Raw genomic sequence first — 17,653 nt, 5'->3', positions numbered from 1 at the left:
AGTGATTAAGTGGCACTTGGGATGCTAACATTCCATACCAAGGTTGTAGTTTGTGCTCCTTTTTCCATTACAGATTTTTTATGTGCACCCTGGGAATCAGCAAGTGATGGCTCAAGTAATTTTATCCCTGTTACCCCTGTGTGAGACTGAGACTGATTTCCTGGATCCTGATTGCTACATAGGCCAGCCCTTAACTGCTGCAGACATGGGAGACTGAACTGGCAGATGAAAGATTTCGGTCTCTGTGTTTCTCTGCCTTTCAAATAAAGAAATAATAAAACTAGTAAAATTATAAGACATTCCTTACAACTTACTTGACCCATTCTTATTTAGAAATGTATTATTTTATCACACAAATTTCTTTGGTGTATTTTTCTTGCTGTTCATCTTGCTTGATGCTCATTGATTTTCCTAGATCTACAGTTGGATGTGTAATTAATTTTGAACAAGTTACTGGCATTATTACTTCAAATATTTTTCTGTTCTTTTATTTATCATTTTGGTATTCAAAATATGTATGTCAGATCTCTTTAAATTATCCCACAGTTCTTGAAAACTTTTTTTTCTTTCTCTTTCATTTCAGTTTGAGAAGTTTCTACCATCTTCAGTGTCCCTGATATTTTGCTTGGCCATTTCCAATCTACCAGATAGTAATATTCATCTTTCATTTACATTATGGTGTATTTTATGTCTAGTATTTCCTTTATATTTTTTCTTAGAGGTTCCATTTTCCCTGTTACAATATTCATCTGTTCTTGCATATATTAAAAATTCTTTCGCATTAAAGATTTTCACATATTTCTCGCAGTGATATTATATTCCTTGTCTGGTAACTCCAACATCTGTGTGTAATATATGATTCTAGAACTTATGCTTGCTTTGTGTCTTCAGACTGTGTTTTTTACTGCTTTTTTGGCATGCCTTGTAATTTTTCTTGAAAGCTGAACATGTTGTATCTGGCAATAGGAACTGGAAATAGGCTTTTGGAATGAGGACTCCATTTAATCTGGCAAGAACTGACTGTGTTTAATTTCTACTGTAGCAGAAGGTAGCATAGCTTCAGATTCCCCTGGTTCCCTTGTTTTTTCTACTTTCCTGGCTTTGCACGTCCATCCTGAGAGTCTGTGTCCTCTCATGTAACAAATATAACTATAATGGATCTCTGTTGGCATAGTGGCAAAGTGTTAGAAAAGGAAAAGGGAAATTCTGTATAATCTTAACATCTAAGTCATTCAATGGGTCTGTAATCCTCCTTCTTCATTGACACAGCTTTTTAATTTTTGCCTCTCAGATAAGACAGGAAGACTAGATTGAATTATAGTTGAAAGAAAGCTGTAGTCTTAAGTGAAGGAAGGATATGGGATAGTCATTTTCACTGAATGTGAATCTTTGTATAATTTTATAGATGGATTGTAGGGCATATTTTCACCTCTCCCTGCAAGTTCCATGAATGTGTCTTCTTTGGACCTTTCATCCGAGAATGTAGTAGGCCTCCTGGAGGTAAAACCTACAAAGGTGTGGTCCCCTTCCTCTAAAAAGGTGGCAGTGAGTGTTTTATTATTCCCATATGAGCCTACTCAAGCCCCCAAAACTTTATCAAAACAAGGCAGTGATATCCACTTTAGGTAAGCAGATCTTGATTGTGACTTTCTGAATCCCCTTTTCCAGATTCTGTAGGGAGTCTGCTCTACAACCTCAGTTCTCTAATGGGTCTATGAAAAGTCGTTGACTTTAGTTTGTTCAGGTTTTTCTTGGGTAAGGATAAGTGTGATGTCTTGAAATTTTTTATATGTCTTAAGTTCATATTGGAAGTAGAGGGGCTAATGGTATGGCGTAGCAGGTAAAGCCCAAACCTGTGGCCCCCACATCCCATTGAGGTACCAGTTCACAGCCCTGCTGCTCCACTTCTGGTCCAGCTCCCGGCTTATGTGCCTGGGAAAGCAGAGGAGGATGGTTCAAGTACTTGGATCCCTGCAAGCATGTTGGAGACCCAGAAGAAGCTCCTAGCTGCTGACTTTGGACCAGCCTGACTCTGGCTATTGTGGCCATTTGGGGATGAATCAACAGATAGAAATACTCTCTCTCCCTCTGTCTCTCTATAACTATGACTTTCAAGTGAATAAATGAATCTAAAAAAATACAAACCTAGAAGTAGAACATTTGTTTTTCTATGTTGTTAATCTTGTTTACATCATCAATTCTATAAATTTGGTGTTAGTGGTTTCCCTTCTTTTTAGTCATGTTATGATAGTTACACAGCCATATGTTAAAATTTTAAAAGATGATGGGCTTTAAAATATTAGTAATAAAAAAGCTATCTATAATTTTAAAAATTTTGAAATAAGATGTGTTGCTAAGCAAACACTCAAATCTAGGGAAAAACCACTTATATTAATCTGTAAATGGGTATGAAAATAAAATAGCACAAATATTTTCTTTCTTTTTTCCATTTTATTTTCATGACTAATATTAATATTTATATGTACAATATTACTTGTTTGTAATAAAATAATGTTGCATCTAGTATTTTAATGTTTCTCTAAAAAACACAAGATAGTAAATTGAAAGGATGAAGAGCCATTGCTTCTGTTTCAAGATGAATTTACATGAATTTAGAATTATTAAAAGATTTTAGTAAATTCAAATTAAGGTACTTCCCAACACTAGAGTGAAGAGTAATCTATATTCTTTTCCCTTAATTAGCTGGTTTATCTTTGCTTAAACTTAATAATCTGCTTTGTTTTCCTTCCTCTGGAGTCATGAATATGATTTGATATATAAATGAATCACTCTCTTGCATAGTAGTAAATTGTACTTGAACACTATTAACTATTTCATGTAAGTGATCTTGTATTAGAAAGGAGACAGTAACTCCCCCATGTAGGTTTGCTATCATTATTAGAAATAAAATATGTGGAATATTTAATAGCAAAGCTGAAAATGATGGATTAAAACTAAAGTGAATATACATAAGCATAATTCTCTAATTTTTGTCACGGCTGTAACAGAATACCACCAACTGAGTAATTTAAAAACTTTGCTTTTTTTCTACTTATGGTTCTGGAAGCTGGAAATTCAATTTCAAGCAGTAGCATCTGATGAGGGCCTACTTGCTGCTTTATAACATGGTAAAAGGAGGAGATCCAATGAGAGAAAGAGAGAAATAGACAAAGACAAGATTGATTAGAGAGAATTTGCCTGCATAAGAAACTCCTTCTTGGTAAAACCATCTCACTTTCAGATACATAGGAGCAGCATTAGTAATTTCTTGAAGGTGGATTCCACACATGATCGAATCACATCATAAAGATACCACCACTAAGTACTATTACAAAAGCAACTTCGTTTTCATATGGGTTTTGAAAGGGACAACAAAAACACAACAATGACACATATACAAAATTCGTAATTTGATCTTCAGGGTGATCATTTGCACTAGACAGAATAATTCTTTCCACAGTGTGCATATACTAATCCCTAGAATATTTGAAAATGATACCTTACAATCATAAAAATTATTTTGTGGATATGATTAGTGTTTAGGAAATTGAGACGGCAAGCTTATCCTGAAATTGGCAGTGAAACTAAGTCTAATCCCATTAGTCAGAAAAATCAGAGAAGTTTGGTTGTATGAAAGGTGTCAGTGTGATGCAGCTTTGCAGGCTTTGGAGAGAACAAGAAGCCAAGGAGAGTGAACTGCCTCTTACTGCCCTTGCTGAACTTGTTGCTCCATACCTTCGAGGTGGGTGGCATGTGGGCTGTCAGCTCTCTGATTTCCTTCCTGCATGCTTGCTCAATGTGTTACCTGGCCTCCTCTCTGCCTGGTATGGACCCAACTTAGCTTCTAGACTTCTCTTTCTCTCCTAAATAAAGCCCTCACTCTCCTGTGCGTTTCTCTCACTGAATAACATCCTTAAAAGCTTACCATGTTGTCTGGTCTGTTTGAGCCAGTATTCAGAACGCTTCTCTGAGTACATGGCAAGAGCTCACAAGCCTATTAATATTGGAAATTATTAATAAGCAGAAAGGTATCATAAATAGCGGATCCTTAATAATGGAGGGACTCCCAAAAATGTATTAATAGCTGTTTGATTGGTTTAAAAGGAAACACTGGCAACTTGGTAAGAACTGGCTTCCTACAGATTCTAACTTTATCTTTTTGCACTACTCCCTCCCCAATCTGCACTCTGCGTTCACCCTGCATGATCTTTCTGGGCTGCTGCTGGGGGAAGGGGCAGTTTTTGACTCTTGTGAAGGGCCTGGGTCACAGAGTGCTCACTCCTCCAGCCCTGGCTGGTTATGCTGTGTCACCGCCTGGCTGGAATTAAATGAATCACAAGTATTCTTGAGTTGGTGCTGGTACTGTGGTGTAGCAGGTGAAGCCATCGCCTGCAGTGCCGCCATCCCATATGGGTGCTGGTTCGAGACACAACTGCTCTATTTCCGATCCAGCTCTCTGCTATGGTCTGGGAAAGCAGTGGAAGATGGTCCAAGTCCTTGGACCCCTGGACCCTCATGGGAGACCTGGAAGAAGCTCCTGGCTCCTGGATTTGGATCGGCACAGCTCTGGCCATTGTGGCCAACTAAGGAGTGAACCAGAAGATGGAAGACATCTCTTTCTCTTTGTGCCTCTCCTTCTCTCTGTGTAACTCTGACTTTCAGGTGAATGGATATGTCTTAAAAAAAAGAGGCCGGTGCCACGGCTCACTTGGCTAATCCTCCGTCTGTGGCTCTGGTACCCCGGGTTCTAGTCCTGGTCGGGGCACCAGATTCTGTCCCGGTTGCTCCTCTTCCAGTCCAGCTCTCTGCTGTGGCCCGGGAGTGCAGTGGAGGATGGCCCAAGTGCTTGGGCCCTGTACCTGCATGGGAGACCAGAAGGAAGCACCTGGCTCCTGGCTTCGGATCAGCACAACGTTGGCCTTAGCAGCCATTTGGGGAGTGAACCAATGGAACCTTTTTCTCTCTGTCTCTGTCTCTCTCACTGTCTAACTCTGCCAATAAAATAAATAAATAAATAAATAAATAAAAAAGCATTATCCTCATCATGAGTTTTTCACACCTTGTCAAGATTCAATTGATCATAGTTCTTTTGGACTTATTTCTAGGCTTCTCTCCTGTCCCCATGATAAATGTTTCTGCTTGTGTGTTAATGTCCTGGTATTTTGTCCATACTATATTATACTGTTGATAAACTATAGCTTTGTAGTTCATTTTGGAGTTGGTTAGTGTAGTGTTTCCAATTTTTTTGGTCAAGAAGTCTTCCATGATTCTATATAAACTTTAGGATTTTCTTTATATATCTGTGAAAAATGTCCTTGGGGTTGTTTTATATTTGCAGATGGATGTGGTAGACAGTAGGGACATTTTAATTCCAATTCATAAACACAGGTTATCTTTCCATTCATCGTGCCTTCTTCACTTTTTCTCTTTATCTTTATACTTTTCAAGTATATAAGTTTTCATCTCTTTTTTAAAAGATTTTATTTATTTATTTATTTATTTTTTAGTTACAGAGAGAGAGAGAGAGAGAGAGGTCTTCCATCTGCTGATTCACTCCCCAGATGGCTGCAACGGCTGCAGCTGCGGCAATCCAATCCAGGAGGCAGGACCTTCTTCCTGGTCTCCCACATGGGTGCAGTGGCCCAAGGACGTGGGCCATCCTCTACTGCTTTCCCAGGCCACAGAAGAGAGCTGGATCAGAAGAGGAACAGCTGGGACTAGAACCAGCACCCATATGGGATGCTGGCGCTTCAGGCCAGGGCTTAATTTAACCTGCTATGCTGCAGCACTGGCCCCAAGTTTTTCATCTCTTTGGTTTAATTTATTCCCAAATATTTTAAGCTTATTTATTTATTTGAACATTTAAATGACAGAGGGACAGAGAGAGGAATCAGGAGAGGCAGGGGCAAAGGGAAAGTGAGAGAAGAAGCGGAAGTGGGAAAAGAGAGAGAGAGAGAAAGAGAGAGAGATCATCTGGGTCTTTTACCTCCCATGTGGATGGTAGAGAGTGAAGTACCTTGTCTGCTACATTTCTGAGGTGTGTGCTAGCAGGAAGTAGAGGTGGCACTCAATCTCAAGCAAACGATATTGCATGCAGGTATCCCAAGTGATGCTTTAACCACTGAGCCAGAACACCCACCCAATTCTTAAATATTTTAATAGGTATTGTGAATGATGTTGTTTTCTTGATTTCTCTAACAAGTAGTTCATTTTATTGTATATGAATACAATTAATTTAAATATTGATTTTGTCACTGGTACCCATATGGGATTTGAGGATATGTGATGCTGATATTGCAAGCAGCGGCTTTACCTGTTATATCACAATGCTGGCCCCATTAGATATTTGTTTTAACATTTGAAAGTGTGTGTGTGTGTGTGTGTGTGTGTGTGTGAGAGAGAGAGAGAGAGAGAGAGAGAGAGAGAGACAGAGAGAGAGAGAGACAGAGAGAGAGAGAGAAATTCACTTTGTGACTTCATTTCACAAATGCCCTCAAAAGCCAGTGTGGGCAAGTTGGAAGCTAGGAGCCAGAACTCCATGTGAGTCTGAGCAAGCACTCAAATACTTAAGGTGTCCATAGTGCACATTAGCAGAAAGCTGGAATTGGAAGTGGAGCTTCCAACTCGCACCCAGTTACTCACATGTGGGGTGCAGGCCTCCCAAGCAACATCTTAAGCACTACACCAAACATTTGCCCCACATTTGAACTTTTAAAAAGTCTAATCCACTAGAATAAAGAAAGTTAGCTGTGAGGTTAGGAGTTTTGTTTTTCACTATTACTCAGAATACTACTTGACAATAATAGGGATTCAGTAAATATTTACTGAATTGTATTTAATTTTCAGTGAAAAATGATTCTGTGGATGTTACTGGTGTCAAGTGTGTATGGCAGAGGATCCTGTTACTTGCCTTCAGAGCCACCTAGGCAAAGCCTGCAATTCTCAATACACTTTGCATTTTGATGTAACTCAGTGCATAAGTTTTTGTCCACTGTATCTAGACACGAAGGTTGTGCATGATTTCCATGCTAAAATCTAAATGCTAGATCTATGCCCCTCAAGTTTATTTCCCTTGACTGATGCCTGATACCAGACTAGCTGGTCACAATGCAGGTGGAAATTTTCTCTAGCAATGCTTTTCAAAGGGTCAAATCCCCATGAAATACCCAGATTTAAATTCCAACTGCGATTCAGTAGGTCTACTGTGGGATCTATGATTCTGCATTTCTAGTGTGCTCCCAAGAGATGTCAATGACTCTACAAAGTAGCTCACACTTTTAAAGCAAAGGTCCTAGGGGATAGCTAGTATATCCACTAGTACAAAAAGGAAGGTGTTTGGGTCAATGGATAAAGGAGACTCCCCATCTCCCTGAATAATTTATTTGTTATTTTACTCCAGAAAGAATAACCTTCCTGTACCTTAAGCCAAAAAAAATATTGATTTTGTATCCTACAATTTTACTGAATTTGTTTATTGAATTTGTTTATTCCCCCTCTCCCCTGCTGCCACTGGTGGATTTTTGTGTCTGTGATTAAGACTATATCATCTAGTAACAGGAAACAATTTAACTTCTTCCTAAATTTGATGCCTTTTATTTCATTTCTTTGTCCAAGGGCTTGGTCTAGGTTCTCCAGTACTAGAATAAACATCCTTATCTTGTTCTATTCATTAGTAATACAAAGACAGTTATAACATTTACACATTTTTGATATTTCTGCAAGTATATATGCAAACACAAAATTGTAGTCTCAATTAGATTAATTTCTTTAAGGTGTACACACAAAGCTTATCAGTGTACACATTATAATCTAACTGATTAAATAGATACATAAAACTTTCTGAAAGGTATAAATGTAAACTTTTGACATTATATCTTTTACACTTTAGGAGAATTTCAATAAACAGAATAAAATTCTCCACATACAGTTACATGTTCATTGTTTACCTGTGATTTTTTTTTTTTGGTACCTTGCAATGTTATTATCATATCCAGAACATTTTACAAATTTTCTGCTTTCTGTGATGCTTTAAAATTAAGGAAATATTTTGAAGTAATTAATTTAGTGAAACATTCAATTAAAATTATGTATTAATAATACCAGTACACATTTGAATACTTCTCACTATGAGTAGATGTGAGTGAATACCTTCCAGAGGGCTTATTTGGAGAAAAATCTCTGCCTAAGAGCAATACATTGGCAGAGAAGACATTTTTAATTACTGTTATGGAAATAATTAAAATGTGGTTAGCTCAATTAATGCAAATAAAACCTAACTAAAATTTGCATTGGCTACAATTTTGATGTATTCTTAAATATCCTTTATAGTTCCAAGCAACTAAGTATGTTCCATTTCAGATTTTAACTGTTTAGAGAGGAGTGAAAGTTTTGCATTCATCCCTGCTTTTGGATAATTCAATATGCTTTATATAAAAATGTAACTTTCAACCACTTCCCTTTTTATACTTCCTTTTGAACTGACTACATACTCATATTTCAATAATAAATTTAAATAAAATAGCATAAAATAGACTCATAAAATTACATTATCATGAGAGCCAAACAGGACATTTATGTATTATAGGAATAGTAAAATAATCACAAAGTGTATTTTAGAGAAAATAGTACAAATTCAGCATTACTAATGATGAATATATATATATAGCTAATTTATGCAGCTTTGATAAGTGACCTAAAATGTATTGAATAATTATTTTTCAATATTAATTTAGTTAATATTTTATAGTTATATTTTTATATTTTATAAATGTAAATATTTTATAAACTTCAATGTGAAGAATCAGAGAGAAAAGAAAGTTATTTTTATAAATATAATCAATTATTCATTCTGAGGCATCATAATCTATTTTATGACCTTGTTATATTCACACAGCTATTGTTCAATAAATATTGATTCATATTCTTCCTCTTTTGAATGTAGATATATACCCCATTAGAAACAATATGCTGTGGTGTGGTATTAGTTTTGAAGAAATTAATTTGATTCATTTTACATAGATTATAGCAGACACAGAGATACTGAATTTATGTAAGTTTTTATTTTGCCTTGAATCATGACCTTACAAGAAAGTCAATATCTATCTCCTTTATTAACGTTTACTAGAATCTACCTGAATAATGATAGAAGATACTAATTTTAATAGTGTATTAATTTCTTATTCCTAAGCACCAATAATGCATCATGTATTAACTTCCTGCACAGTGACTCCTGTTGCTAATTTAACGATTAACACTCTTATGTATGATGTCAGTGATCACCTGAGACTCTTGACATGAGCTGCCAAGGCTATGGAAGCCTTTTGATTCCACAAACTCTGTCAGTATTTAGACAAGGCCATAAACAAAGTGCAAGTTCTCTCCTCTCTCCAGAGAAAAGTACCTCCTTCTTTGATGACCACTTCTTTCAACTGGGGCCTCACCCATCAAGGTCCTTCATTAGGACAAATTTTGACAGTGTCTTGGCTTTCCATGCCTGAAATGCTCTAGTAGGCTTTTCAGCCAGACCAAAATGCCCCATGGGCTGACTCTGAGGTCAGAGTATTACTCAAAGCAATTGCCATTCTGAGTCTGTTGTATGGTCTGCTTCTCATGTTGGAGGATTCACTCCTATTCAATCATTTATTATTAGTAGTAAACACTTAATCCTATTTATATGATCACTTTAACAATTAATCCTATCTATATAGTTTAAAACTTTGTCATGGGATCCCAAATCCCCTTGGACTAGATGGCAAAAGTAGCATCTTATTTTTTTAAAGTGATCATATAGATGAGACTAAGTTTTAAAGTGATAATATAGATAGGGATCCCATGACAAAGTTTTAAACTATACCCTTAGACGTAAGTCCACAGGAAAGCATGCAGGACTATGCAGTTTTACAGCTTCTCTGTAGGACCTGAGAAGACAAAAACAGACACAGCTCTTCATGAGCTTAATTCTCCTTAAGCATATGACATGGATATGATATCGGAGATGACCCTTTAAAATATATATCAAAATGTGCCCCCTAAATATCCCCAGAAATCCCCTGGGGTGGCACATATTCTATCAAAATTTGAGGTGCCATATTATGTCACCATATGCTTATTAATAAATCCCCAATATTAATAAGCCTGAGAGGGTTTTTGCCTAATATTTAGAGAAGAATCCTAAATACCGGAATAAATAAACGAGGCAGAATGGTACATTTTAAGCTTTTATTTAGTGAGAAAGATGCATAGGAGAGTGAGAGCTTTATCTAAGAGAGAGGGGGGTAAATCTGGGTTCAAACCGAGCACTAGGAACCAGCCACATGGAAGAGCATCTAGGCCTGGAAGCCTAGGCATGTGGCCTGAAGGCCATGTGCCCTGGAGGCACAGGGCTACAGCCAGCCCCTCCTGGCAAGAGGCCAGGGAAAGGAAGAGAGGGGACACACCATATCCCAGACTTTTAACCCACTTCCAAAGGGAAGTGGTTAATTAACCTGATTGGCTGGTGGGCACCCAGATGTGGCCAGGTAGGGCCATGAGGTCACACAGGGGTGTGGCAAAGGTATCAGGTAGGGCGTGAGACCAGGGGTGTGGCGAAGGCATGATCGTCTGGCTCATAAACCTAATCGATTTTAACCTGTATGCCTGCCTACTTCAGATACATTGCATTAGTTATAATTCTGACTCCTTAGAGTCTCTATTTGTGTACCAGACAGGGTCCATTATTTTACCAAGCCCTGAGAGAGGGTTTTAAAATTTTTTTCCTCTTTATTATGTTATTTTTTAACATTGCTTAGTAAAGCAAAATAAACAATTAAAATGAAAAATTAATAAATTAAAACCAACATGAAACCAAAACAAGAAAGACCTATGTGAAGCCAAAACAATAATCTAGAATTAAAAAAATAATAATAATAATAAAGTTACTCTATTAATCAGGCAAGTGCCAGGCCATGGAGGCTACCCTCTTGGGGTAGTATATGTTGCCCATTCTCCAATAAGGGCTGAAGTTCCCATGAGGGAACCACCATCTTGGAATGGAAGTCTCACCCTCTGTGACAGGAAGTGGAGAATCCGCCATGTTTAATGCTTCACCTCCCTGATGCTAACACATTCCTAGGCAACCAAACCAGTTTTGCAGCTTGAAATTAACAATTGAAACCATCACACTTTCTGATGACCATTCCAGTCTTGTGTTAACTCTTATACATAATTGAGTGTAAAAGCAAGGTTAGCTGGCTATTTAATGTGGAAGTATGAACAGAAAAAACATTGAGATAGAATTTTACACTTTTTGCTTATTATGTTCTTACTCTGCTTTGTTCTCTTTGCCCCTCAAATGTTCACAGTGTTCTATTTTTTTAAAGATTTATTTATTTATTTGAAAGTCAGGTTTACACAGAGAGAGAATGAGAGGCAGAAAGAGAGAGGTCTAGCCGGTGCCGTGGCTTAACAGGCTAATCCTCCGCCTTGTGGCACCGGCACACCGGGTTCTAGTCCCGGTTGGGGTGCCGGATTCTATCCCGGTTGCCCCTCTTCCAGGCCAGCTCTCTGCTGTGGCCAGGGAGTGCAGTGGAGGATGGTCCAAGTCCTTGGGCCCTGCACCCACATGGGAGACCAGGAGAAGCACCTGGGTCCTGGCTTCGGATCAGTGCTGTGCGCCTGCCGCGGCGGTCATTGGAGGGTGAACCAACAGCAAAGGAAGACCTTTCTCTCTGTCTCTCTCTCTCACTATTCACTCTGCCTGTCAAAATAAATAAATAAATTAATTAATTAATTAAAAAAAAAAAAAAGAAAGAGAGAGGTCTTCTATCCACTGGTTTACTCCCCAATTGGCAGCAACAGCTGGAGCTGCACTGATCTATAGGCCAGGAGCCAGGAGCTTCTTCCGGGTCTTCCACACAGGTGCAGGGGCCAAAGGAGTTGAGCCATCTTCTATTGCTTTCCCAGGCCACAGCAGAGAGCTGGGTCAGAAGTGGAGCAGCCAGGACCTGAACCAGCACCCATATGGGATGTGGGCACTGCAGGTGGTGGTTTTACCCACTACACCACAGCAGCGGCCCACATAGTGTTCTACTTAAGTGTAATCCTTCATGGTGTGATCATGGTGTGATTGTTGACAAATAAAAAAAGAAAAAGAAAATAATTTACTCACTACTATTGGTGTTGGACCACAGAGATTTGCTTGCTTTTAGCTGTTACTGCTTTCTTGAAGACAAATGAAAATAAATTTAACTTTGATGTATGGCATAGGTACATATATTTAATGCTGCATAATTGCAATTCTGAGTAGTGGTATAGCCACAGCTGTGAATTGTTCACAACTGTACTGACAAAGTGGTCTCTCAAGACATTTTTGTTATCTTACTAATGACATAAAGCACTCCCTAGAGTTCTTGTTCTTTTGAAAAGTAGTTCAATATCTACTTTGAGACAACACTGATTACTAGCTTACTAAAATATACCAAAGAATGCAGTGCCTCCATTTAAGACAATCTGGGTAAACCATTTCTATCCTGCAAGCTGACAAGATAGTGTTTTATCTATTCTGATAATAGTTTAATAATACATTTTTTTCTTTTTTCTTTAAAAATTTCCATGATATCTTTTGCTATTAAGCCAAATGCCATGTGTATGACAAATTAAATTTTCCAATGAAATGGAAAATATGAAATTGTGTTTGCTAATTTTTCACTAGTATTATAGTACTCAAAAATTTACTGATATTAGAAATAAAAGATCAGTTTACTTATATGTCCTAAATTTAAAAAAAAAGTTTTATATAATATGCACTTTTCATAAATTTTTGAAGAAGTCTCCACAAGGAACAACTGAAAAGCATAACTGCTTTTACATATAAAATATAATTCAGAAAACATTCAAGATACTTCTCTGAAAAAAAAGATTTATTATTGGTTCAGCATATAACACAGTACTGTAAAATAAAAGATAATGTAGGAAGGCAAAGATCTAGTCAACTATTGCCTTGAATCTTTGGGGGATTTGGGGCGGGCAAGAGTTTAGTGCTTTTCCTTTTAAAGGTAGGAAAAAGAACCTCCTTCTTCTTTGTATCAGTGCAAAATTCAGAAAGGTGGTGAGGTTTATAAACACTTCTTCTGTCTGTTTGTGTAGTGTTATCAATACGACACAGATGGCATTGCATAATTTATAAATGGCAAGCATTTCTCAAAGGTCTGGAGACTGGGAACTTCAAGATCAGGGTACAAGCAGGATGGGTGTCTGATTAAGGTTGTTTACTTCCAAGATGATGCTTTGTGCTTACAATCTCTGGAAGGAAGAATGCTATGCCCTCACAGGGCTGAAGAGATAGAAGGCAAGAAAGGGCTCTGTTGAATCTGGAGCCCTTTTATGAGAGTGCTAATCCCATTCATGAGGGTGGTGCTCTCATGACTTAATCGCTTCTCAAAGGCTGTACTTCATAGTGTTGCAGTGGGGATTAAGCTTCAATAAGAATGTTGGAAGGGATATCATCATTCAAACCACAGCAACTTCCTACAGAGCCTACAAGCTTTTACTTCTATGCTTCCCTCATAGCATATATTTGTCTGGGTATAGGAGTAGGATGATTTCTAGGGGTGGAATTATTGTTTTTTCTTTACCACTTTTTCAGTAGAAATGAATGTTTCATGGCACCCCCCCCCAAGGTTATGATATCATAGATTCCATGAAGTATGCAGGGTTTTGTCCTTAGTGACAAAAGCTTCAACAGGATTCTACTCTGTCATTAAGTGGAATTCCTTTTTTAAAAACTAGGTAGTAAATGTGGTTATCTACAATCTCCAAATGTCCCAGGAGCTTCCAACTATACAATACTCGATACTAAGGTTTCACTAAGATATGAACATTATACGCTTTGAGATACAACTCATACTTTCATGGAAAGAAGATTATTTCTCATGAGAGATCAAGCTAAGCAAACTTTTTTATGTTTATTAAGTAAAGAACTGTCACCTTTTTCACTAAAAGAAAATACTTTAACATTTTTTGTTGGCAAATGTGAATTGCCATGAACATTTCTCTGGTGGCCATTGTAAGTAAAATAAAGGTTGCTGTACAAGAGTACCTCAACACTGGCAAATACTCTGTCTTTGTGTTGCTATAACAAAGTGTTACAGGCAATGCAATTTATTGGATATGTTGAACTAAGTGATAATTCATGCCCAGGGTAAGACAAGTTATATCATCACACTACTCATATTAACTTACAAGTTAAAATTATAACTTGTTCATTTCTATAATTTTATATTTAATATTTTCAGACTATAGTTGAATTTGTAACTGAAACCAAGGAAAGTAAAATCACAGATATAGGGGACTACTCAATTTGGAGATAAGGATTTTTTTTAAGATTTATTTATTATTTATTTGAAAGTCAGAATTACACAGAGAGGGGAGAGGCAGTGAGAGAGGTCTTCCATCCGCTGGTTCACTCCCCAATTGGCCGCAAAGGCTGGATCTGTGCAGATCCGAAGGCAAGAGCCAGGAGCTTCTTCTAGTTCTCCCACGTAGAGAGAACTTAGGCAGGGGCCTAAAGACTTGGGCTATCTTCTTTTTTTTTTTTTAACTTTTATTTAATGAATATAAATTTCCAGTGTACAGCTTATGGATTACAATGGCTTCCCCCTCCCATAACTTCCCTCCCACCCGCAACCCTCCCCTCTCCCGCTCCCTCTCCCCTTCCATTTGCATCAAGATTCATTTTCGATTCTCTTTATATACAAAAGATCAATTTAGTATAAAGATTTCAACAGTTTGCACCCACATAGAAACACAAAGTGAAACATACTGTTTGAGTACTAGTTATAGCATTAAATCACAATGTACAGCACATTAAGGACAGAGATCCCGCATGAGGAGCAACTGCACAGTGGCTCCTGTTGTTGACCCAAAAAATTGACACTCTAGTTTATGGCGCCAGTAACCACCCTAGGCTGTCGTCATGAGTTGCCAAGGCTATGGAAGCCTTCCAAGTTTACCGACTCTGATCATATTTAGACAAGATCATAAAAGACAGAGTGAGGATAGTAACCAATGATCCTAAGAGTGGCATTTACCAGGTTTGAACAATTATACAGCATTAAGTGGGGAAGAGGACCATCAGTACACACAGGTTAGGAGTAGAGCCATTGGTGGTAGAGTAGAGGTTATGATTACAAAGGAATGAGGCCCAAGTGCACTAGACAGGGCCTAGAACAACGGACAGAGTCATTATTAGAGGAGCTAAGAAAGGTGCTGTCCAAGCTACAATTAAGTTTTCTGATTGAGAGGCAAATAGAACCTGATAGAAGGGGCTTGATAATAATCTGTTGGGCTTTAGGCCTTGTAAATTCAGAGGCCCAGACCTATCTATCTCTTCACATGGGGTATATCCTAAGGGAGGTGTGAACCTCCTAGGGGAAGGCACTCTGTTGACTTTCATTACTTGGCTGGGCTGGGAGGAGAGCTGGCCAGGTAAAGGCAAGGGGCATCTCTAACAAGCAATTTACAGTTCTGCCTGCAATGTTGCTGACCCTACTTGACCATACCCTCAGCTACAGTGGTCACTTTGGAAGTTGGGCTGAGTGAAGGGCTTTTCAGCTTAGAGCCAATAAGATCTGTGGCTCTGACCTGGGCATCCTTCGACTCCAGGGCAGGTCCATTTCCAGTGATCCAACTCTTGGCAGAGCTGCCAGGGCTCTTCACAAGCTGACTTCTGCTGAAGCCCAGGCTTACCACTTTGAAAGCCACTGCAGTGGACTGGCCTGTTGGGTCTCCTTGAGGGCAGATCACTGTACAGATCAGCCAGTAATAGGCCTGCCACCCATTGCTTCTGATGCCGAGCTTTCTTTTCCTCATGGTTTGTGTTAAAGCAGACCGGAGGATGCAAATCAAGGGAGTGCCCAAGTCCCATCTCTAATCTTTGTTGGCCTGAACTACAAGTCTATAGTCACAGGCATGTTCTGTAGTTTTTCTAAGGTAGACAATGCCCATGAGGAAAATTATATTCTCACTTAAAAACTTTCTTTCCCTTTGGTCTGAAAGGGAGGTTTTTTCTACTTACTGTATACTTCGCTGATGGCGAAGTGAATCTAGCTATGAGATTATTATTTAAGTTCTTATTTTGGCTATGCTATTACAGAAAAATGTTAGCCATCTCTTTTATAAGGTCTAAAGATTAAATTGTGTATCCTACAGATGCCTTCATAATAGAATTAGTTTCCTACCTTGAAGAGAATATAGAAATGAAAGAACAAGTTAGGCTTAGAATAGAGAAATGAGGGAGCAAGTCCTAGATCGCTTGCTGACAATAGCAATATTACATGAATACTTAGCAAACCGTTGCAACCACTAGATAACCACTTAAGAAAACATTTACCAGAAGGTCCAATGCCTTCTATAAATTTTAAGAATTATGTATTTGAAAACACCTCTTAAATATCTAACATGGTGTAGTTTGTTTAGCCAGTAAACTTAAGCACAACCATCTAAAATGTTTTTAGTTTCTTTCTACCAACATGTTTAAAACAAATGATACACAGATTCAGGTCACTCAAATTAAAATGTATCTTTGATTGATTTTAGCAGCTTAAATTTATGGACAATCTTATCTATAAGCCATTTTAAGTAAAACTCTTAAAATTTCCTCATGTGGACATACAATATGTACGCACATATAATATAGCATAATAGACCAATATAGCAATTTTAATAATAGCTTTTAAAATCTTTAACTCTTTTTGTAGATTACCAATTGATTTGAATTGCTTTTTCTTTTTAGTAACCTCATTTAACCATACTTTCTCTCAGTTGGTACTGTTAATACATTATTGGCTTCATCTGTTTACAGAGCCATCCCAAAGTACTGAATACAATAAAAGTGGCTGGAAAAAGTCCATAGGAACCTATAGGAGGACAGCTAAACACAGAACCAACAACGCTTTAGTTTTATGAGCAGCACATCATATATAACTGTGGATGACAAAAGACTTTAAGTCGCCATGTTTAAAATTATAAACTTATCAACCAACAAGAGGCACTTGCTTACTTCACGGTATTTTTGAAAGCACCTGTAGGATTTTACAAGTATTTAACCCTTTAGGCCTCTGGGGCTTTCTCATTAAGATAACTATCATGTCTAGTAACACAAGATCATTAGACTTTTTAATTCTCAAACATTTGTATTAATAGCATTTTCCATTATAGAAACTTAAAGTTTGGTACCACATCACATCTTGACAGTACTTCTAATATAATCCAAATAGCCTGATTAGTTGGTGTCTCTATAAGATGAGAGATATAGGTCCTTCGATTTTTTCAGTTGGGCCCAAACTGGAAAAACCAAAGTCCAGGATTTACTGGAAATTTTAGAGACCAGATTGTTTGAAACTTTGATTTTTTGAATGCCTGTCAAGAATGCCAAGAAGGCTCAAAATCCAAAATATCTGGTTGAAATAAGATTTCTTAAAATCATGACATAACATAGACCAAATTTGATCATTGTTACAAGGTGATTATTCAAATCTTTGAAATTAAGACTTTTCATAGCAAACAGAAACTGAAAGAATTTGTTGCCACTCATCCTGCCCTGCAAAAGATGCTTAAAGATGTGTTACACACAGAAACACAGAAACATGGTCACCAATATCAAAGAAGGTAAAGGAAG

This window comes from Lepus europaeus, chromosome 4, assembly GCF_033115175.1.
Source record: "Lepus europaeus isolate LE1 chromosome 4, mLepTim1.pri, whole genome shotgun sequence".
Lineage (NCBI taxonomy): Eukaryota > Metazoa > Chordata > Mammalia > Lagomorpha > Leporidae > Lepus > Lepus europaeus.
Note: the sequence above shows the minus strand (reverse complement) of the source record.